The sequence below is a fragment of the Chiloscyllium punctatum genome, chromosome 6 (genome assembly GCF_047496795.1).
Source record: "Chiloscyllium punctatum isolate Juve2018m chromosome 6, sChiPun1.3, whole genome shotgun sequence".
NCBI lineage: Eukaryota > Metazoa > Chordata > Chondrichthyes > Orectolobiformes > Hemiscylliidae > Chiloscyllium > Chiloscyllium punctatum.
The window spans coordinates 131,765,368-131,790,062 of record NC_092744.1 but is presented as its reverse complement, the minus strand read 5'-3'; positions in this window follow the sequence as shown (position 1 = coordinate 131,790,062).

The window sequence follows — 24,695 nt, the reverse complement described above, 5'->3', positions numbered from 1 at the left end:
GGGACCCCTCACACTCTGCTCCTGGGTTAAGTGGAGCTTGGGAAGTTGTACCTGGAAAACCCGGTGTGGATCCAGCAGACCCCTTTCCCCACACACACTCACTCCATGGTTTCAGAGCGTCCCCTCTCTACAGCCTCTGCTCCATTTGTTGTTCATGTTACAGACCCAGATGCTGTAACTAAGTCCCCATGCTCCATCCAGAGTTGGGTCACCAAATCCCCAGGTTTCCCTGAATGTCTGAGGTAGCTCACAGCACAACGTCCAGCGCCTCCACTAACTTTTCAATAACAGGAGTCAGTCAGAATATCCTCAGCTACAAGTATTATGGACATGGTCAGACTCAAAGAACATAGAACATAGAAAAATACAGCGCAGTACAGGCCCTTCGGCCCTCGATGTTGAGCCGACCGAAGCCTACCTAACCTACACTAGCTCAATAACCTCCATATGCTTGTCCAATGCCCGCTTAAATGACCACAAAGAGGGAGAGTCCACCACTGCTACTGGCAGGGCATTCCATGAACTCACAACCCGCTGAGTAAAAAATCTACCCCTAACATCTGTCCTATACGTACCACCCCTTAATTTAAAGCTGTGTCCCCTAGTAACAGCTGACTCCATACGCGGAAAAAGGTTCTCACTGTCAACTCTATCTAAACCCCTACTCATCTTGTACACCTCTATCAAATCTCCCCTAAACCTTCTTTTCTACAATGAGAAAAGCCCCAAGTGCCTCAGCCTTTCCTCATACGATCTTCCTACCATGCCAGGCAACATCCTGGTAAACCTACTCTGCACTCGTTCCAATGCCTCCACGTCCTTCCTATAGTATGGCGACCCAAACTGCACACAATGCTCCAGATGAGGCCGCACCAGAGTCTTATATAACTGCAACATGACCACAGGACTCCGGAACTCAATTCCTTTCCCAATAAGAGCCAGTACACCATATGCCTTCTTCATAGCACTATTTATGTGGGTGGCAACTTTCAAAGATCTGTGTACATGGACACCAAGTTCCCTCTGCTCATCCACACTACCAAGTAGTCTACCATTAGCCCAGTAATCCATCTCTTTGTTACTCCTACCAAAGTAAATGACTTCACACTTAGCTACATTGAATTCCATTTGCCACCTTACTGCCCAGCTCTGCAACTTATCTATATCCCGCTGTAACCTGCCACATCCTTCTTCACTGTCCACAACTCCACCGAGATTCGTGTCATCCGCAAACTTGCTCACCCAGCCTTCAAGCCCCTCCTCCAGGTCATTTATAAAAATGACAAACAGCAGTGGTCCCAAAACAGATCCTTGTGGAACACCGCTAGTAACTGCACTCCAAGATGAACCTATACCATCAACTACTACCCTCTGTCTCCTTCCAGCCAGCCAATTCCTAATCCAAACCTCTAATGCACCCACAATGACATACCTCCGTAGTTTTTGCATTAGCTTGCCATGGGGTATCTTATCGAACGTCTTGCTAAAATCCATATATACCACATCTACTGCTTTACCCTCGTCCACTTCCTTGGTCACATTCTCAAAGAATCAATAAGCTTTGTGAGGCACGACCTGCCCTTCACAAAACCATGCTGACTATCCTTGATCACATTATTCCTATCCAGATGTTCATAAATCCTATCCCTTACAATTCTTTCTAAGACTTTGCCCACAACAGAAGTGAGACTCACTGGCCTATAGTTACTCGGGCTATCCCTGCTCCCCTTCTTGAACAAGGGGACCACATTCGCTATCCTCCAGTCTTCTGGCACTATTCCCGTAGACAACGACGACATAAAAATCAAGGCCAATGGCTCCGCTATCTCCTCCCTAGCTTCCCACAGGATCCTAGGATAAATGCCATCAGGCCCAGGGGACTTATCTATTTTCATCCTTTCCAGTATTCCCCAGACCTCTTCCCTACGTACCTCAAGGCCATCCATTCTAATCACTTGTGACTCAATATTCACATCAGCAACAGTATCCTGTTCCTGAATGAATACTGACGAAAAGTATTGATTTAGTGTCTCACCAATCTCCTCCGCCTCCACACACAACTTCCCACTACTATCCTTGACTGGACCGATACCTACCCTAGTCATCCTTTTATTCCTGACATACCTATAGAAAGCCTTTGGATTTTCCCTAATACTACCAACTAAGGACTTTTCATGTCCCCTTCTCGCTGCTCTTAGCTCTCTCTTTAGATCCTTCCTGGCTACCTTATAACTCTCAATTGCCTCAACTGAATCTTCACGCCTCATCTTTACATAGGCCGCCCTCTTCCCTTTCACAAGGAATTCCAATTCCTTATTAAATCACGGCTCCCTCACAAGACCCTTTACTCCCCGCCTGAATGGTACATACTTAACAAGGACACCCATTAGCTGTTCCTTGAACAATCTCCACATATCATTTGTGTTCTTCCCTTGAAGCCTATTTTTCCAATCCACGCATCCTAAGTCATGCCTCACCGCATCATAATTTCCCTGCCCCCAGCTATAACTGTTGCCCTGCAGTGCACACTTATCCCTCTCCATCACTAGAGTAAAAGTCACCGAGTTGTGGTCACTGTTCCCGAAGTGCTCACCTACCTCCAAGTCTAACACCTGGCCTGGTTCATTACCTAGAACCAAATCCAGTATAGCCTCACCTCTTGTTGCCCTGTCTACATATTGTGTCAGGAAACCCTCCTGCACACATTGGATAAACACCAACCCATCTAATGAACTCGAGCTATAGCTTTCCCAGTCAATATCTGGGACTCTTTTGACTCCGTCAAAATATTTTAAGAAGGCAGCCTGGACACTAACGTTTCCTTTTTTACGACGTAGATGCAAACTGTTTGTTCCAGATGTTGCAACTGGTCAACCCACTCAATGTTAAGCAAAATGCAATCCATTCAAACGCTCCAATTAAAACACAATCAAAGAGAAGAACAATTGGGGAGAGCTTCTCTTCTGGAACAACTATGCAAACAATATATACAGTGCCTTCTACTAATTAACTGCGCTAATAAGGAACATCCGATAAACACACCCCCGGCATAAAGATATATTCAAACACAGAATCTTATGTGCAGTTCTCCAATCCAGGAAGAAGCAACTTTCAGAGAGTTTTCAGAGAGAATAGCAACTGGGATCATATAGTGAAACTTCCACCCCTTCTGGAAACCCAAGCAGCTTCTGAATGCTGCAGCAAAAACAAAACGAGAAGACCTGGTCTGGGGAGTTGGCCACTGCCCTACCATAGTTACCAACGTTTTAGTCCAGCCTAAAGGCCTTCTCAGTTATTTACTTAAGCTATTTTCAGATGGCAGTTCGGCATCTCTGTCTCTAAGACGTCTCCTAAAAAAAAACAAGAGAAAATAACCTTTTTAACGTGACAGCACCGTCACAACGTTCCGTTTGAAAAAAAAAACACCGATATACAAAGATGGCCTCCTTTTAAACTCTTTATTCTTCCTGTTTTTGTAGACTACAATACATATATGTTGCATTGACACTAAGCATGCAAACATTCACAACCCGATTCTATTTCAATCCGTTTACTTCTGCTACAGAACGTCTCAGTTTTTCTTCATCCTATTCTCGACAACTTGGCAGCAAGTACGGTTTCTTGTCCTGTTATCTGTGTAAGTTGGAATTGAATGTAAGTTGGAAGGCTTTGTAGACTGGAAGATTTTTTCCCTAAATTCCTCTAAAAATGTTCAGACGTTGTCATCAGTACAGAGATTTGTCTCAGACACGTTATAGACAATGTAAATGCTGAAATGTTGTAACGCCAACACCAATCTCAAGGCCTCCTTCCCAGTTGTGAAATATTTCTTCTGAACCCTCTCCAGCTTAATAATATCAAGGTCAATAATATGAAAGTGAATAGTCGAGGTATTTCCTAAGGGTACGGGAGTCCAAAACTAGTGGACATATTTTTAAGGTTAGTGGGGAAAAATTTAAAAGTGACGTAAGGGGCAGCTTTTTCACCCAGAGGATGGTGTGCCTATGGAATGAGCGGGCAGGGTGACCAGACTGGACACAGTATTCCAGATGAGGTCTCACCAATATCCTGTATAACCCCAACATGACGTCTGAATTCTGATACTCAAAGGTCTGACAAGTGTGCTGAACATACTTTTGACCACACTATCTATATGAGATGCAAATTTTAAAGAATTGTACCTGACGGCCTAGGTCACTGTCCTACAACACTGCCAAATACCCTACTTTTAATTGTATAGGCGCCGCTCTTGTTTGATTTACCAAATCCAATTCCTCGAATGAATCAAATCTAAACACCAACTGCCATTCCTCAGCCCAGTGTGTGATATTACTACCTCCTCACCTTCCCTGTTTAATTTTAAAATTCCCTCCCCATCTCCAGGAGGCCTGCACACTCCGGCCTTGATTTTCACAAATACCCTGAGCTTGGTTTACCTTGTGTGGTTAGGGGGATGAGGGATTGATTGCAGAAAAGGTCAGTGGGGAGGAGAGGCTGGACAGTAATCAGCGGCCTGGTATCATTTCATAGTTTTAGGAAGAATGCAGTCACACACGTTTTTGGTGGTAATACTGGTCAGTGCTTTGGGGCCAGAAATTATGCTCTTTCTCCGTCTCTGGTGTTCAGTAATAAATATCTATTTGAGACCCTTCATTGTGCAGAGTGTGTCTGCAGGAATTCTTTCCCTAATATTGTAGACTACACATAAAGCAATTAAAGGTGTCATGGTTAATTTCGGTAGCATAGCACGTGCACTCAACATCCTACAGTTGAGACAAATGTCTTGCACTTGTTTAACAATACGAAGCGTTTTGTGTAGTTCATAATGGTAACCTGATTATAATAAATCCATACCGAGCTGAAAGCTGGCACTTAACATGTGACCCAAAATCTGGGTATGGTAGTGTAGTGCGTAGTGTCCCTGCCTCTGAGCCAGAGCTCTCGATTTGATTCCAATTCCTGAACTTGTGTGGTAATGTTCCTATCTCTCGACTAAATGGTCTGAATTCAAGTTCTGCCTGTTGCAGACGTATGTCACAGCGTGTCAGAACAGACTGATGAACAAACACACAGGAGAATAATGTTACAGCTTTATGGGTGCTAGTGTCCTGCCTCCGGGCACAAAGGCCTTGGTGTAAAGCCACAGAAGTGTCTCAGGATGCATCTGAACAAAATGATTAAAATGGTTTTAGAATTGTGACCTGATGGAGACAGATGAGGTGTCAGTTTTGAATTTGAGAATTTAGGCCCAGGATGACGGAAAACACAGCCATTCGTGTTGATTGGAGTCACATTTCGTAGCATAAGATGTTTATAAAATCGGAACGTTCATGGATAGGGTGAGTAGTCAGGGTTTTCCCCCAGGTTAGGAGTGTCCACAACCAGAGGGCATTGGTTGAAAGTGAGAGGGGAAAGATTTTGAAGAGGCCTAAGGGGCATCTTTTCACGCAGAGGGTGGTGTGCATATGAAATGAGCGGCCACAGGAATGACGGAGGCTGGAAAAAACTACAGCATGTAAAAGGCATCTGGATGCTGACAGGCCTGCCGAGCTTTTCCAACAATTTCTGTCTTTGTTACAAAATGCATTCATTTTGACACAGGTATTCTGAATACATTAAACATTTTATTTTTTAATGATGCAGAAATATCTAAACATATCTTCAAATCGACCGAGACCATTTTCTGCGAAGGGTATGGCTCTGTGTATGATAACGGCAATGATGCACCTACATGGAACAGGGAATGTGATGGAGACATAGTTTGGATAATGTACAAGGAGACCTCACATGGTCCAGTTTGGGAGAGGATGACATTACTGTGTGATTCAGCTCAGAGAGGGAGAAAATGTAATCTGCCCGAGAACGAACAGACTATTGAATTCTCTCTCCTTCATTGTTCCTCATCACAGCAATGCGTGCAAACGGTAATAAAAAGCTCCACAGTCATCGTTACCATTCTTCTTTTTGTAGAATTCCTGAAGTGTGAAAACAGGCCCTTCATCCCAACAAGTCCATACAACGTTCCAAAGAGTAACTTTCGCAGACGCGTTCCCTTACTTTTACCCCTGACTAATGCACCTAACCTAGAAAACCCTGAACACTATGGACAATTTAGCATGAACACTCCACCTAACCTGCACAGCTTTGGACTGTGGGAGGAAACTGGAGCATTCATTAGAAGCTCACACAGACAAGGGGATAATATGAAAACCCCACACAGAGAGTCACCCGACGCTGCAATCGAACCTAGGTCCCTGGTGATGTGAGGCATCAGTGCTAACCACTGAGCCACTGGACAATCCTGACCAGAACTCCTTGGAATCTTATCACTCCCTAATGCATAGGGAATTCTGCGAAATCCAACTGTTCCAGGATGAAATCCCATTATTCGCAGTTTGTGTGAGTAGAATATCTTCAGAAGCAGAATAACATTTGGGACAATCTCTCAATTTTTCCTTTCGTCATGAGTTAGACTAATATGTCGACAACGTTCTTTCAACTTGAACTTGCAGAGGTTTTGTACGTGCGCACGTGCACCAGGGTTTTTAGAATGGGAGGTATCGATTCTTTATTTGCAATATCCAAACAGATTGCCATTTATCTTTCCCTGGTAGTTTGAGTAACATTGCTCTGGATCATAAACGTGCTATTTTAGCAGATTAAAGAAACTAGCCTGACGTGTCCCTAAAACTGACACTGACCCAGTCTGAGACTGATATCACCAACCTCGTTACATTTAACATTTGTTGCGAGCAGTGGAGGAGTGGGACTAGAAAAGGAAACAGTGACCCAAAAAGCTGGGGAACTATTGACCACTGAGCCCGATGTCAGTGGTGGATAGGTTGTTGGTGGGGATTCTGAGGAATGGGATTGACATACGTTTGGGAAGGCAAGGGCTGATCAGCGTAGTCAACGTGGCTTCCTGCATGGGGAATCATGTCTCATTAATTTGATTGAGTTTTATGAAGAGATGACAAAGAAGATTGATGAAGGCAGTTTGGTAGACATTGTCTATATGGACCTCAGCAAGGTGTTCATAACATTCCGATTGGCAGACAGATTAGTAAGTTTCAGTCACATGGGATACAGGGGAAGCTAGTCACATTGGCTTGAAGGAAGACGGGTATTTTTCAGACTTGAGGCTTGTGAGCAGCAGTGTACTGTAAGAATCAGTACTGAGTTCACTGCATTTCATCATTGGATGTGAATATCGGGGCGAAAGTTAGTAAGTTTACAGATTACATCAGAAAGGTGGTGTAGTAGATTACCTCAGAGTACAACGAGGCCACAATTAGATGGGACAAAGGGGCAAGGACTGACAGATGAAGTTTAATTTAGATAAATTGCATTTTGGGAAGGCATTTCAGGGCAGAAGTTATGCACTTAATTGTAACGTCCTGGGGAGTGTTGTGAAACAAAGGGACATAGGGCTGCAGGTACATTGTTCCTTGAAAGTGGAGTCGCAGGTCGACAAACTGGTGCAGAACACATTTGGCACATTTGCCTTAATCAGTCAGAGCACTAACTCTAGGGGTTGTGGTGGCATGTTGCATCTGTACCGGATGTTGGTGAGGCCATTTTAAGAATACTGTGTACAATTCGATTGTCTGCAGAAAAGATTTACACAGACGTTCCAGAACTGAAGGTTTGAGCTTCAGGGAGAGGTTGATTAGGTTGAGGTGCTTTCTCCTCAGAGGCTGAGGGGTGACATAATAGAGGATTATAAAATCATCAGGGGTATGGATATTCTGAATAGCCATGTTCTGATCCCAGGATAGGGGAGTCCAGAACAAGAGGGCATAGGTTGAAGGCGAGAGGGCGAATGATTTAGAAGGTACCTGAAGATAAACGTTTCAAACAGAGAGTATTGTGTGTACAGAAATTGCTGTTAGAGGAAGTGGTCAAAGGGGGTTCAATTACACATTTAAAAAGTCTCTGATAAAGGAGGAATATTGGCCAAATGCTGGCAAATGGGACTAAATCAGATTTGATAACTGATCGGAGTGAACAGATTGGACTAACGGGTCTGTTTCCGTTATGCATGACTCTCTGATTCTATAAGAGGGAAGATGAAAAATTCTGAAAGGACCTTTCACGACGGAATTCTCTTCACTGGAAGTTTTAATCGTGCTTCTATGTTCTCATGGACTCAAAGCTGCGTTAGTTAATTATTTGACAGGGAAGTGCGGCACAGATAATTGAACACAGAGAGGAAAGTGATGCTGAGACCATAACTTGATCAACCACAATTTTAGTGTCTGGTGGAGAAGGCTCAAAGTATCTAATGACCCGCTCCTGCTCCTCAGTCCCATGTTCCTATGTTCCATTCAGCCCCTCAAACTTGCTAGGCAGGGGCAATTGGAGGCTACTTACAACTATAACCTGTTGCATAGAAACAGAGGAGACCATTCAGCCCTTCAGGGCTGTCACCACGCTTTGAAGTGATTTTGGAAATGTAATTGGAAAACCCAGGTTGGGTATGAAAGAGGCCCATCATCTCTCTTTACAGAGCTTCCCGTCTCTGAAACTTGTGTTTCATTTGTTGATCATGTTGTAGACCCAGATTCATTGTGAATGCAGCCCCCATACCTCACCCAGTGATGGATCATAGAATCCTCTGGCCTCCTGACTGCAATATGCAGTAATTGCACATGCATGAAAATTACACCCACTAACTTTCCAATTACAGAACATGAGAACATCAGAAACAGGAGCAGGGCGTTCAGTCCCCAAGCCTGTCTTGTCCTTCACTAAGATCGTGGTTGATCTGCTCTTGCTCGCAAATCCTCTTTCATACTCAATTTTTCATAGCCCTCAACTCTCTGACAGGTCAATATCCATCTACCTCCTCTTCAAATACGTTTAGTCATCTAACTCCCCGAACACCCTTGAGGAGAGAAATCCTAACATTCAATCCCACCTGTTTGAAGAAAACACTTCATGCTCCTTTATCATGGCCTATTGATACGAACAAAAGAGATTGACACAAGGGTTTCGGTAAAAATGACTGGCCCTGATATCAAGGCAGTGGTTGACGTCTGTTGACATCAAGGAGCTTAACAAAACTGGACTTAATGGGAATCAGAGTAAACTCTCCAGTGTTTGGGGTCAAACATGGCATTAAGGAAGATGTTCATCATCTCAGTCCTGGGTCACCTCTGTGGGAAATCCTCAGGGTTGCTTCCTCTTCACAAACATCTTCAGCTGCTTCATCAATGTCTCCCCACCCTCACACTTCCCACCATAAGATCAGAAGTGGGGATGGTCACTGAAGATTCCACAATGTTTAGAATAATCTGACGCCCCCGTCAGGTCCTGAACTGGTCTGTGTCCATGTGCAGCAGGACCCAAACTCTGTTGAGGCTTGTGCTTTTAAAGAGTCAATAACATTCATGTAAAAAGATTGCCTGTCACTGCACATTGCCCCAGTAAAATAAGAGTTCATTCCGCACCTCATGCTGGTTTCACAGGAATATGAGTAAGTCATTCGGCCCATTCACACTATTGGAGAAGGACAGGGACAGCCCATTCAGTGCCTCCAGCCTATTACTCATGAAGAGAAGGAGTCTAGTGTGATTGACCGCACAAAAGCTCCTCAACAATATTTGAAGGCATAGCCGAGGCTCTTACGTTTTCTTATTTTAAAGAAAATGTAAACTGTCGGTTCCAGATAGAGTGTGACTGGTCAAACTACTCGGTGTGATGCAAAATGCCATTCACTTTAACACGAAAGATGAAATAAAACCAAAGAAAGAGGAATTTAGAATAACGTAATTCTATTGGACAAGTTAACAGAATAACAGATCTAGGAACTATTACTAATTCAAGTTTGGGAGAAGATTTGTAGATTGGGTGCTCGTTGTTGCGGTTCTGTTTGCCGAACTGGGAATTTGTGTTGCAGACGTTTTGTCCCTGTCTCGGTGACATCCTCAGGGCTTGGGGGACTCCTGTGAAGCAATTCTGTGATTTTTCCTCCGGCAGATATAGTGGTTTGTATCTTCTGCTTCCGGTTGTCAGTTCCAGCTGTCGGCTGCATTGGCCGGTATATTGGGTCCAGGTCGATGTGTTTGATGATTGAATCTGACGATGTCAACTAGACAGGGGACGAAACGTCTGCAACACAAGTTCCCAGCTCGGCGAAAAGAACCACATCAACTATTACTAATGAACTGTTCCAATATAGGAAAATCCTTTAAACACAGCCCTTGGCAAAAAGGAAAATTCAGACACAGAATGTCACAAATATCTCTCCAGTCCAGAAATTAAAAACGGCATCAAGAGAAATGTCAGCAAGGGTAGCTGCCAGGAGATAGTCACTGAAGCTTCCAACTCTGTGGAGACCCCAATAGTTTCTGATGTTACTGACAAAGCAAAACCCGGAGATCCTATTATGTGAGAGCTGATCACACTCATTCAGGCTGCATTAAAATAAACCCAAGGCCTCCCTAGCTGTTACTCAAGTGGTCTTAACTAACCAGCTTTGTAACGATCGTTCAATCTCTCGCTTAAAAGAAACCAGAACAAAATAACCTCTTAAAGCTGCAGCATCATCACACTTGTCGGCACATCGAGCCATTAAACAGGAACCAGGGATAACCCAGTCAGGCCTTTGGCCCTGTCCAATCAGACTAGGAAGAAGTCATTCAGTCCCTTGAGTCACTTACACAGGAACGGTAGGAGGGCATTCCCACCTCAATGCACTTACAAAGGGGCAGAATGAGGTAATTGATACTGATTCCTGATGAATACCTTATGCCGGAAACGTCGATTCACCTGCTGTGCTTTTCCAGCAAACCACTGTCTACGCTGATCTCCAGCAACCGCAGTCCTCGCTGTCTCCTAATTGATGCTCTAACATGATGACCAAGTGGAGCAGAGGCTGCACAGACAGACTGCTCCACGTTGTTCCTCGTAGCTCCGTCAGTCATGATACACACGTGGGACTTTAACGTAGTTTTCCAGTGGTGAGGAGGGAAGCCATACATCTTGTTTGAAGTCACAAGAAGGCAATAATAATCTCTGACAAGACAGCCTGGTGTTCTCTATGTAGGGCGGAAGCTGGTGGGAATGGCTACCTGTTTCAGATGGAAGGCATTGTGGCTGCTGTTGGGGATTGTGAGCAACATGACGTTGAGTACAGGTTTACACGCCGACTGCCCAATAACGTGGGGCGAGTTAATTTAGGCATATAAACTATTAGGAAAGTCACGTTAGACTGATGAATGGACTCTCTAAGTTCAAATAATGCTGATCTTGTTCGTGTTGATCTTGTCTAGTGCACGTCCTATTCAGTGTAACCTGTAAGCCTTACTCTGTCCAAGTCTATTTCCACCCTATGATCTGTCTGGCCATGCTTACTATGACCTGCCTCCACTGCTCAAAAATAAAATGTTTCCCTGTACTGAGGTACATGTGACAATAAATCAAACCAATCAATCCTGGGTAAAGTATGGAATTTCTCACCCGATCAATGTGACTTTTGGAAATAAGTGATCGCTGCCACTCCTCGTGTTTAGCGTCACCATTTCTTCTTCTTTCAAAGCTCTACTGCTTAAACACTCAGCTTCTTCACTCTATCCTCGTGATACCATCACGCGTGTCTGTGGTAAGGAGATCATTCGGTACAAAGGAGATCAAATCTGTAGAGAGTGTCCCAACCACTCTCTCAGCAAGGCTCTACAACAGCAGGAAGATGGCATTACTTACGAACTTGAATCATCTTACAATGAAGGACAGCATACCATTGACTGCACCCATTACTTACACCCATTACTTATATTTGGAGCAGTCAGCATAGACTTGTGAGTTGGAGATCACGCTTCCCAAATTTGTTAGAGTTTGTTGATGAAGTGACCAAGAAGGTTGATGAGGGCCGAACGGTAAACGTAGTCTCTATGGGTTTCAGTAAGACCTTTGATATGTTTCCACATGTTCTGGAAGGTTCTATCACGTGGAATTCTGGGGGAACTGGCCAATTGAATACACAGTTGGCTTGATGGTAGGAAGCAGGGGGTTTAATGGAAGAATGCTTGTCAGACCGGAGCTGGGTCCATTGCTGTTTATTATCTATGAATTGGTTGAGAATGTACAAGGCATGATTAGTCAGTTTGCAGATGACACTAATATAATTGGTAGTGTGATCAGTGAGGAAGTTTATCAGAAATTGCAGCAGGAATTTAATCAGGTATGGAAGTGGGCCGAGAAATGGCAAATGGAATTTAATATAGATGCATGATGTCGTGTATTTTGGAAACTGAACTCAAGGTAGCAGTTTCATGGTGAATGGGACGACCTTAAGGGGTGTAGTGGGCAGAGAGACCTTGGCGTTCAGGTGCAAGGTTCTCTGAGAGTGGAGTCACAGGTAGACAAGGCAGTGACGAAGGCATTTGACACACTGACTTTCAACAGGCCGTACATTGAATATGGAAGTAGGGAAGTTATGCTGCAGTTATACAGAACTTTGGTAAGGCCGCACTTGGAGCATTCTGTTCAGTTTTTGTCACTTTGTATTAGGGAGCATTTAAAGAAATTAGAAAGCGTGCAGAAGAAATTAACATGGATGTTGCCAGGACCCCATGGTCTGAGTTATAGGGAGACGTTGGACAAGCTAGGACCTTTCCAATAGAGTGTAGCAGACTGAGGGGGGACCTTATAGAGCTGCATAGGATCATGAAGGGCATGGATAGGGCGAATGCTCTCAGTCTTTTTCCAAACTTTAGAGAATCGAGGATTAGAGGGGATCAGTTTACGTTGAGAGGGGAAGGAATAAAAGGGAATCTGAGGAGCCACTTCTTTACACAGAAGGCTGGTACGTGGATGAGCTACCAGCAGATGAGGTTGAGGGTGGTACATTAACAACATTTAAAAAGCATTTGGGTAAATATGTGGATGGGAAAGGACGAGAAGGATATGGGCCAACTGCAGGGAAATGGGGTTAGCTTGGATGGACATTTACAAGGTGGAATCGAACCTCTCTGTTAATTCAAACCAAACACCCAGAAAAGCTCGCCTCACCTCGTAATCTGTTAAAATATGAGTGACACATATCTCCTACTTCCACTATTTAAACAAACATTCACAAATTAGTTTGTTAACGTCAAGAGTGAACACTAAACAACAGCTGTTCAAAAATACAAGACCCTCTTTTCTTAGCAACTTACTATCTGTTTCCAACTCCATAAAAATATGCTATTCTACCAACCCACATATTAAACCTTGCAATCTCAAGACCACACAGTCTCTATCTTCCCCGTTGTGTTCATTCTTCCAGCCGCTGATCCCCAAATCACGTTTTGTTTTACTGCAAGTAGGTTTGACATGAACATGTATCTTTGATAGAGAGTGCTTTTGAGAGGGACAGTTCGCACTCCTGCTCTGCAGCAGTTACTCTGCTGTTGGATGGCAGTGGCTCTTCCCCTAGTTTTCAAAATGCTGGGTTTATATCCTCCCCATGGTACAATAATTCTCATAATTTGATTGCTTTCCAGGTGTCGGAACAATAATATTCAAATTCAGTTGGCTTCTGGTATCCTGAGCATTATTTAAACTACTAATACGTCATCCCTACCTGCTTCACTCTCCGCTGTTTCAGAGTTTTTTATCTGCTTTATTCAATGCTGTGCCCTCTTCAGGTGCTGTTGCGCTAACTCACCTACTCCATCTAATCTCTCCCTCACCTCACATACATAGTCCAAGTGTGAGATCTCCGACTTTGGTCCTGTCAATTTAGATTTAATTCAATTCAAAAGACTTCACTTCATGTACGAACATTAACTCAAAGGAAGTAAACTGAGTAGATTTATTTCGGGTATCTTTGATGATAAGCAATTTAATGTGACACCTTTGTCCCAATCATTTGGCCAATACTGACAGTACGATGTTAACATGGTCTTCAGCGTATGATGCTAACTTTCCAATACTCCATGGGATTCAGGATGGGACGCCCTTGATTTAAAGTGCTGTATGTCTAAGCTATCCATGACTTCCTAAAACAGCTCAGCGGTAAAATGAGACCCTTGGTCTGACTGAATCTCTCTGCGGAGCCCACAGCGAGTAAAAGAAGCTACCAACTCCTGCACTTCACTTTTTGCCTTAACACTCCATAATGGAATTGCCTCTTTAAATCTGATAGACACATCCATTATGCTCAGCAAATATTGGTTTCTTTTATTTTTATTTTAGAAAGGGAAGCTACACATATAATCACAACCCACGTGAAAGCTTCTTCGAATGCAGGAATTTGCAACAAAGGTGCTGGTTTTATTACTGCCTGTGACTTATCCACCATTTGGCATGTGTTACATGTACAACAAAAAATAACCACGTCCTTGTCCATTCCAGGCCACTAGAATTGCTTATGTAGTTTAGCTTCAGTCTTCCATAAACTTAGGTGACCACCTGCAGTTAGTTGATGTGCTACCCGTAACACGGTATGCGACCAATAACACAATCTGGTGCACTTCGGCCCATTTCCCTTCTGCACTAACCTACCGTTTTTCTCCACGTTCAGGTTTTTCCTGCACCGTTACATCAAACAGGGGGTCAGTTAACTGAACATCAACTCTTTTGTCTTTTTCTTTCGTTTGTCCATTCTGCTTATGACAGTGGGATCTTGTTACTACACTGTCTGGAAAATTCCTGGGTATATTTCCTTTAACTCCTCAGTTCCCTAGTTTTTATTTGACTTCTCCACCACAAGGGGTGACTCTCCCACATTGGATCCTATTAAATCATTCACAAGAACACACTGTATTCCTGGGACTGACACTCTGTCACTCACTCTTACTGTTAGTTCTCCAATCGTGATGTTTCTGTCCCCAACCTTAATTTCTGTCCTAATTCCACAAATTATCTCGCTCTTGAGTAACATGTCAGAAAGAGTGAAAATACAAATAGTTGGAGTGCCAGGCCTCTAGGAATTCTCTGGCATGTCTTTGCTTAGCCTGTCCCAGGATAGATCCAACCACAACGCCCTTAACAAACACATAAATCTAGATACCATCTATCAACCTCTCAGAAAACGAACAGGAAATGACATCACCATAAACCCCAGGAACCCCATCCAGGACAAACATATAAATAGAAAGCAGGAGACAACAGCTTCGCTTCACTTGGAGGTCGCCACTGATGATGTTACCTCGCCAGGTAATGAAATGTCTGGATATCAATCCTACAGCTCAGCGAGCAAACCTACACCCTAAAACTCAACCTGAGCTACAAATTTTCACAAACCGTGCATTTGTAATTTAAGTCTTTTCTAACTCTACTGCAGTTGCCTGTTTCTCTCACACACCAAAGTACTTGACCATCTCCATTTCAATTTAAGCTTTCCTTTTGTCCCTGGTTAAACCCAATTCTAATTTATTTGCTAATTCTAAATATATTCCGTCTTCTGCCTTTCTAAACTTCTTTGGCAAACTTGGGAACCTCTTTAGTAATGTTAAAAGCCATTTCTCTCAGTTTTAATTGTCCGACCACAAGTTAACAGAGTTAAATGAATTTTCTCACCGGTTTTATTTGAAGATCTAGGTCAATAATTGCCACGTGTTGGAATCTGCTGGGACCTTTTGTACCCCAAATCTGTTCAAGTCGGTCCAAATCCCATATGGCAAGGCCCCAAACTGTTATGACATCAATGTCGAACCCCTCTGTTAATTAAAACCACACACCCAGAAACGCTAATCTCACATCATAATCTTTTGAAACGTGGGTGACAGAGAACTCCTAAATTCCACTAATTAATTACAAATAACAATTTTTATGTATGCATGTTAGCTCGCTGAACTTGAAGGTTTGCTTTCGGACGTTTCGTCACCATGACTAGGTGACATCATCAGTGAGCATCTCCGCTGAAATGCTGGTGGTATGTCCCGCCTCTCTATTAAAAGGCCTTAGTTTCTTAAGGTGGATGATGTTATTTCCAGTTTTCTTTATTACAAGATAAGGTAGATAGGATATAAATTGATGTTTTTACTGATGGACTTCTGGTTACAATGCCATTCCTCTAAGAACGTCCTGGCGTGTCTTCGTATGTGTGTGTTGTTACAGTCAAAATGGTGCCCTTCCTTTTCTGTATTATGGAACATAGTGATCGTGGGTCGTGTCTTTTGGTGACCAGTTGGTGTTCATGCATCCTGGTAGCATGACAACAGGACCATTTCAATGTCGAAAAAATGATTTTGTATACATTGTTTAATCAATGTGTGTGCAGATATTTTTCATGTGTGCACAACACATTCTAAATGAATAACAGAGACACAGTTATCGAAAAATGATGCACATGATGTATAAAATTGATGAAACATTACTTCATGCTCAGCTAATGTGATATGTTCCCCTTCTCTCAATGTTCCCTCCTTTTTCTGGAATTCTCTACACTATACTCTCATTCTTATCAGGATGTGTGTTTTACATTCTTGCTTGTGGTATCGCAACGTACTTCAGTTAATCCATTTTCAACAGGGAATTCAATATATTGGCCTGCTGGGTTCTTTCCAAAGCTAGTGTCTGTCGTATTATTGGAGATTAAAATTCTGGCATCAGACCCAGCATTTGAACAGATTCCTATGTTGTACATGTACTGTACAAAGGACTACAGCACACCGGAATTACCAAAACATTGAGGGATGTACATCTACTTCTTTCAATAATCTAGTTTTCTAATTTTTCACATTTCCTCGTCTATATCCTCTCTCTCGTTCTCTCTTTGTATCTAGTTAAGAAATTTGCCAATTATTCTTTATGTCCCATCTCTCAAAAATTCTTCTTTCAGTTTATATCTATTGCTCTCTTTTTGATGTAATGTGATTATAATTGAGCAATGTCACAACAAAGACATGAGGAAGGAACTGGCCAGAGTAAATTCGAAGGGGAGCCGAGTAGGGATGACCATGGAGCAGCAATGGCAGGAATTTATGCTGGATAATTCAGAGGATATATGAAACTCTCCCAAAAAGGGTGAAATGTACTCATGGGAGGACAAGCCAGCCATGAGTGATAAGGCATCAAAACAAATGAGAAAAACATACAATGTGGTGAAGATGATTGGGAATCCAAAGAGTTCCTTGGCTCTGAAAATACATAAGGCCGGTATCAGTGACACGACAGAGCTCTTAATCATGGTCAGGGAGAGAAACAGATGGAAACACATTCAATTTAAACACAGACGATGGTATTACTCAAGGAAAAAGATTCAGATGAATTAAACAATTAAATTAAAATCAGTTTTTTTTTGATGGATTGTGTCAGATTAGAAGCATGACCTCAGCAGAGTGAGAATATGAAAATGAAAGTGTTACCACATCAGAAACCAGAGTCGGTCACTGAGTACAGGGTTGATGGGTGAAAGAGTCTCGATGTGAACTCGGGGACAGACATTAGAATTGCATTTCAGATATTGCAGCTCAAAACTGCGTATTCATGGAGTGCTGTAAACCACAATAGCAGGAGAAGCAGAACACCATTCAACCACCACCTGTAACATTTTGCCCAGGGATAATCTCCTTAGTCTGCCATTACAATCAACACGATCTATGTTTCAGTAATGACTGTGGGTGAACATGTCAGGGTCAGAACCATGTGAACCTAAACCTGATGCTAACCCATTAATGTTATCACACCTGAGCAACAGATCTGATCGAAGCTTCGCAGTCCAGCCACATTCAGTCATAAGTGGTAATGGGTCATTAAACAAATGACTGGAGGAAAGGACTCCACAAACATCCCCATTGTAGATAATGGAACAGACCAACGCATCAGTGTAAAAGTCAAAAATGTAATATCTGCCCGATCCTCAGCCAGAAGTGTTGAGTCGACGATCAACTTCACCATCGCCATGATGCCTGCAGAATCACAGATGCCAGTCTTTAATCAATTCTATTCGATGCACGTGAGATGAAGAAACAGCTGAACACAGTAGATACGACAAAGGTAATGGGCCCTGACCCCATTCCTGCAATGGGACTGAAGACCTGTGCTGCACAATAAGTCGTGTCCCTGGGGAAGCTGTTTCATTCCAGCTCCAACTCGAATATCTCACTGGCAATGAGGAAAATTACTCAGCTATGTCCAGTCCCCTAAGAGGAGAATAATTACAATCTGACAAATTACTACTGCCTCAGTAGTCACGATAGACAAATTGGTGGGAGTTATTTTTGACAGAGTAGTCAAGCAGCACAGAAATAACCTGCTCAGTGTGGTTTCCGATAGGTCCCCATGTGGAGATGGTGCTAATGTGGAGATATCGCTGGATTACTAATCCAGACCAGACAAATGCTCTGGCAGATTCTGGAAATTAAAAATAATTCATAAAATATTAAGATGCAAAATCTGGTGTCAGTAACAGTGACCTTGAAGCCAATGTCGATTGTAAACACGAATTTGCTTCTCCCATGGACTTTCAGGAAGTGAATCTCCCGTGCTTTCCTGATCTGGCCTAAAAGTGACTCCAGACACACAGAGATGTGATAAACTCTTCAATGGTCTCTGAAACGGCCAAGCAAAACACTCTATTGTATCAAACTACTCCGAGGTCTTAAAGGATAAAACTAGACAGAACACCCGGCAGCAGCCTCGGTATTGGAAAAGGGACGGTAAACACAATCCTGTCGCCCCTGCAGAGACCTCCTTCCTAACATCTGAGAGTTTGTGACAATTTTCCCACAGACTACACAGAAACACCGGTAAAGGAGGAGGACAGTGAAGGAACGCTGATAGATTTCCAAGTCAGGGTGGTGATTGGCTTGGAGGGGAACTTGAAGATGGTGGTGTTCCCATACAGCTGCTGCCCTTGTCCTTCTGGATAGACGTGGTCATGAGTTGGGAAGATGGTGTCTGAGGATCTTTGGTGAATCATTTCAGTGCAACTTGTAGTTAGTAAAACACTGCTGCTGCTGCTGGGCGTTGATGGTGGAGCATTGTGGATGAAACGACACTCAAACTCGTTGCTTTGTCCTGGATGGTATCAAGCTTCTTCATGTTTCTGGGGCTGCAATCATCCAGGAAAATGGGGAGTACTCTATTACACTTCTGACTAATGCATTGTAGATGATGGACAGACTTTTGGAAGTCAGGATGTGAGTTACTCGCCGCAGTATCCATAGCTTCTGACCTGCTCTTGTAGTTACTGTGGGCGAGTCCAGTGAGTTTCTGGGCAATGATTACCCCCCAGGATTTTGATACTGGGGGATTCAGTGATAGTAGCACCATTGAATGCCAAGGGGCAGTTTTTAGATTGTATTTTAGTAGTGATGGTCAGAGTCTGGCATTTGTGTGGTTTCAATATTACTTGCCACATGTCAGCCTGGATACTGTCCAGATCTTGTCGCATTTGGACATGGATTATTTCAGTATCTGTGGAGCCACAAATGTTGCTGAACATTGTGCAATCATTGGCGAGCATCCCCGCTTCTGACATTATAATCGAGGCAAGCCATTGATGAAGCAGACCTGAAGACGCTTGGGCCTAAGCCACTGCCCAAGGGATTCCTCCAGACTTGTCCTGGAAATGAGTTGACTGACCTTCATCAGCCATGACCATCTTCCTACGTGTCAGGTATGATTCGTACTAGCGAGGAGTTTGACCCGGATACCCATTGATTGCAGTTTTGCTAAGGCCACTTGATGCCACACTTGGTCGAAGGCAGCCTTGATTTAAAGCCCTGTGTCTCTCACCCTACTTCTGGAATTCAGCTCTTTTGTCCATGTTTGAGGTAATGAGGTCAGGAGCTGAGTGGCTCTGGTAGAGTCCAAACTGTCCGTCATTGACCAGGTTATTGCTGAGCAGGTGCTGCTTGAAAGGACTGACACCTTCCATCACTTTACTAATGATTGTGAGTAGACCGATGGGTTGGTAATTGGCTGGATTGGATTTGTTCTGCTTTTTATGTATAGGAGATTCTTGGGTACTTTTCCACACAATCAGGTAAATGTTGTTGTTGCAAGTCTATGGGAACTGCTTGGCTAGGGACGTAGCAAGTTCTCGAGCGCAGGTTTTCAGTACTATAGCCAGAATGTAGTCAGCGTATGTACCCTTTGAAGTATCCAGTGTCTACAACCGCTTCTGGACATTGCGTCGACTAAATGGAATTGCTGATGACTGGTAACTGAATTACTGAGGAACACTGAAGGAGGCCAAGATGGATCATCCTCTCAGCATTTCTGACTGAAGATTGTTGTGAATGCATCAACCTTATCTTTTGCACTGATGTGCTGGGCTATTGCATCATTAAGGATGGGGATATTTGTGGAATCTCCTCCTCCAATGACTTGTTTGATTGTCCCTACCATTCCTCGACGAGATGTGAAAGAACTGCAGATCTTAGATCTGATCCGTTGCTTTTGGGATCACATAGCTCTCTCTATTACTGATTGCTTATGCTGTTTGGCGCACAAGTTGTCCTGTGTGGTGGTTTCGTCAGGCTGACACCTCATTTTCAGGTATTCCCAGTGCTGCTCCTGCCATCCTGCACACTCCATTGAACCAGGGTTGATCCTCTGGCTTGATTGTAATTGTTGCAAGGGAGATATGCCAGGCCATGAGGTTGTACAATTGCTGACTCACAACACCTTATGGAAACCCAGAATTGAACTGCTAGATCTCTTCGAAGTCTGTCCTATTTAGTCCGGTGACAGTGCCACCCAATATGATGGAGGCTATTCTCAATGTGAAGTTGTGACTTTGTCTCCATAATGACTATGCGGTGGTCACTTTTACAGATACTGTCATGGAGAGATAATTCTGCAACTGGCAGATTAGTACGGATGAGGTCAAATATGTCTCTTCCCTCTTGTTAGTTCCTTCACCAACTGTGGCAGACCCAGTCTAGCAGTTATATCCTTTAGAACCCCACCAGCTCGATCAGTAATGCTGCAGCTGAGCCCCACGTTGTCGTGGACATTGAAATCCCCCACCTAGAGTACAAATTTGTGTCCTTGCTACGCTCAGGGCTTCCTCCAAGTGTTGTTCAGCATGGAGGAGTACTGATTCATCAGTTAAGGGAGGTTGGTACATCGTAATCAGCAGGAGGTTTTCTTTCCCAAAGGTAAACTAACACCATAAGACTTCATGGGATACAGATTCACTGTTGAGGACTCCCAGAGCAATTCCTTTCCAATTGTATCCGATTGCGCTGCCACTTCTGCTGTGTCTGTTCTAAGTTTGTGAGAAGATTTGTAGCTCGGGTGCTCGTTGTTTTGGTTCTGTTCGCCGAGCTGGGGATTTGTGTTGCAGATGTTTCGTCCCCTATCTAGGTGACATCCTCAGTGCTTGGGGACCTCCTGTGATGCGCTTCTGTGATCATTCCTCCGGCATTTATAGTGATTTGTATCTGCCGCTTCCGGTTGTCAGTTCCAACTGTCCGCTGCAGTGGTTGGTATATTGGGTCCATGTCGATGTGCTTAATGTTTGAATCTGAGGATGAGTGCCATTCCTCTAGGAATTCCCTGGCTGTTCTCTGTCTCTTCTGCTGGTGAGACAGGAAATATCCGGGGAAGGTGATGGGGTGTCAGGGATATAGTCATACTCACTGAATCGTACCTTACAGACAATGTCAGGCTGTTGCTTGATGAGTCTGTTTATTTCGATTCACTGTTTCCTGCCAGCTGTCCCATTCTAGAAACATGGCCATATATTCGCCCCAATCCACTCAGATTTTATTTTGCAAATTAGCTTTCCCAAAATTTTCCTGAAAAACCAAATACTTGTCTTCCAGACCGTTTCTCAAACATAATCCCCATTTCATAAATCCGTGTTACTGTTGTTTCTGACCATTACTTTCAGTCCCAATAATTTATCCTAAATCTTTTATTTACTATGTTCTATGTTCCATGTTCTAGAACCCTTTTCCACACCCGAATTGGTTTTTCTCGTATTGTTAGAAAGTTCTGTGAAGACAGAACTGAAGTAACTGTTTCATAGTTCTGCCATTTCCCTGTTCTCCTTTGCCCATTCTCTGGTTTCAGATTGTAAGGAATCCGCACTTGTTTTCTCATTCTTCTAACATTGATATGATTTGACAAGCTATTACAGTTCACTCTTATAACCCTTGTGAATATACTCTTCAGAAACCCAACAATTTCTGCCTTTAGCTACTCCATAATTGACCTTCCACACCATACACTCACAAGAGCATAGACCAACAGAAATACAGCACGATCTATATTAGTCCCACTTTCCAACGCCAGGCCCATAGCAGGGAATGTTATGACACGTCCACGTGCACGTTCAAGGACTTTTTGATGGTTGTGAGGTTACCTGTGATAACTCCGCTCTCAGGAAGTGCATTCCAGACCCCAACAGCCTCTGGACGAACAAGAATCCTCAAATTCCTTCTAATTCTCAAACACTTCACTTTAGAAGTGTGCCCACTTGTTCTCGACTCTCTGACTAAAAGGAACAGCTGCTGTCTACCCATCCATGTCCATGCTTCTCATAATCTTTTCCTTCTGAATCACATCCCCCTCAGCCTTCTCTGATCCAATGTGAACAACCCGAGCTTAGCCAGCTTCTCTCCATAGCTGATATGCTCCATCACAGGGAACATCCTGGTGAATCTCCTCTGCATACCATCCAGTACAACCATATTCTTCCTTTTAAGTGGCTTCTAGAGCTACATGCAGTACTACATCTTGGCCTAACCAAAGCCCTGTATAGCTCTTATAATCTATGCCCCGATTGATAAACGCTACACCTAAGGTCCGGTTCTTAACTAGTCCTGCTCAGTCCCATTCAGTGATGAGTGTTGAAGCACCCTCTGAGTTTCCCAATATGCTGCCATTCATTGAGCACTCCCCTGTCTGGTTCCTTCTTCCACAGTGTATCACCTCATATTTATCAGGGTTACGTTCCATCTGCCCTTGATCTGACTACCTGACCATTCCATCTGTATCTTCCTGTAACATAAGACCTTTCTCCTCACTGCCAACCAACCGGGCAAACACAAACTTACTTATCACAAACCCCACCCCCTTCACCCACCCCCTTCATTCACATCTACACGATTTATAAATACCACAAATAATAAGGGACACAGCACTGATCCCTGTGGTACACCAGGAGACACTGGTCACCAGTCACACAAACAGCCTTATCCCACCACCCTCTGTCTCCTGACACTAAGAAACTTTTCGTTGTTACTTGTCACGTTAGCCTTGATTGCATGAGACTTTATTTTATTTTAAATTTTCCCATATTGGGCTTTCTCAAAGACCTTGCTGCAAAACTAAATAAACGACCTCCTCAAACTAATTCAATCAAATTCATTAGATGTGACTTTCTTCTGATAAAATCATGATGATTATCCCTGATCAAACCTTGCTACTCTGACTGGAGCTCAATTTTCTCCTTCTGTATTTTCTCCAGTAGTTTCCTTAACAGTGATTTAATACTCGTTCCCCTATAGTTCCCTGGTCTATCTCTACCACCCATACTGTGAAGTTAAAAATCACACAACACCAGGTTCTCGTCAAACAGGTTTAACTGGAAGCAAACTAGCTTTCGGACCGTCGCTTCTTCATCGGGTGATTGTGGAGGACACAATTGCAAGGCACAGAATTTATATCAAAAATTTACAGTGTGATGTAACTGAAATTACACATTGAAAAATACCTTGATTGTCTATTGAGTCTTTCATCTGTTCGAATACCATGATAGTTTCAATTCATTCATTTGTAAATAAAAAAAAATATTAAAAGTTGCTTTCTCAGGTTAAATGTAACAATTGGTGTGTGTGTGGATATTTGTGTCTGTCTGTGTGTGTGTGTGTCTATTTGGGTTGGGGGTTGTGAGTGTGAGAGAAAGTGTATATATATGTGTAGTGAGTGTAGAATGTCTTAAATCTGTGAGGGGGTGTATGTGTGAGTGTGGGCATGTGTGTGTGTCTGGGGTGTGGGTTGTGAGTGTCTATGAGAGAGAGGATATATGTGTGTGCATGAGTGTGAAGTGGTCTAAGTCTCTGAGAGGATGCATGTCTGAGTGTGGGAGTGTGTGTGTTCCATGTGTATATGTGTGTATAGGAGTGGCTCTGTGTTGGTGTGAGTGTGTGTGTGTATAGTGAAATGGTAGTCACCTGTAGTGTGACATGAACCTAAGGTCTCGGTTGAGGCCCTCGCTATGAGTATGGAACTTAGCTATCAGCCCCTGCTCGGCCACTTTTCGCTGTTGCCTCTCCCGAATTCCGCCTTGGAGGATGGTCACCCGAAGGTCCGAGGTCAAATGTCCTGGACCACTGAAGTGTTTCCCAACTGGGAGGGAACCCTCCTGTCTGTTGATTGTTGTGCGGTGCCCATTCATCCATTGCCGTAGCCTTTGCTCGGTTTCCCCAATGTACCATGACTCAGGGCATCGTTGCCTGCAAAGTATAAGATAGACAACGTTGGCTGAGTTACATGAGTACCTGCCACGTACATGGTGGGAGGTTTCCCCACGTGTAATGGTGGTATCCATGTCCACAATCGGACACGTCTTGCAGCGCCTACCGTGACAGGGTTGTGTGGAGTTGTCCTGAAAGCCCCGCAATGTGCTATGAATAATGATCTGTTTGAGGTTTGGCGGTTGTTTAAAGGAAAACTTTGGAGGTGTGGGAAGGTCGTGGTGAGGTGCTCATTCTCATTGATAATGTGTTGCAGGTCAAGAAGTACATGGTGAAGTTTTTCAACTCCTGGGAATTACTGAACAATGAAGGGTACCCTGTCGGTTG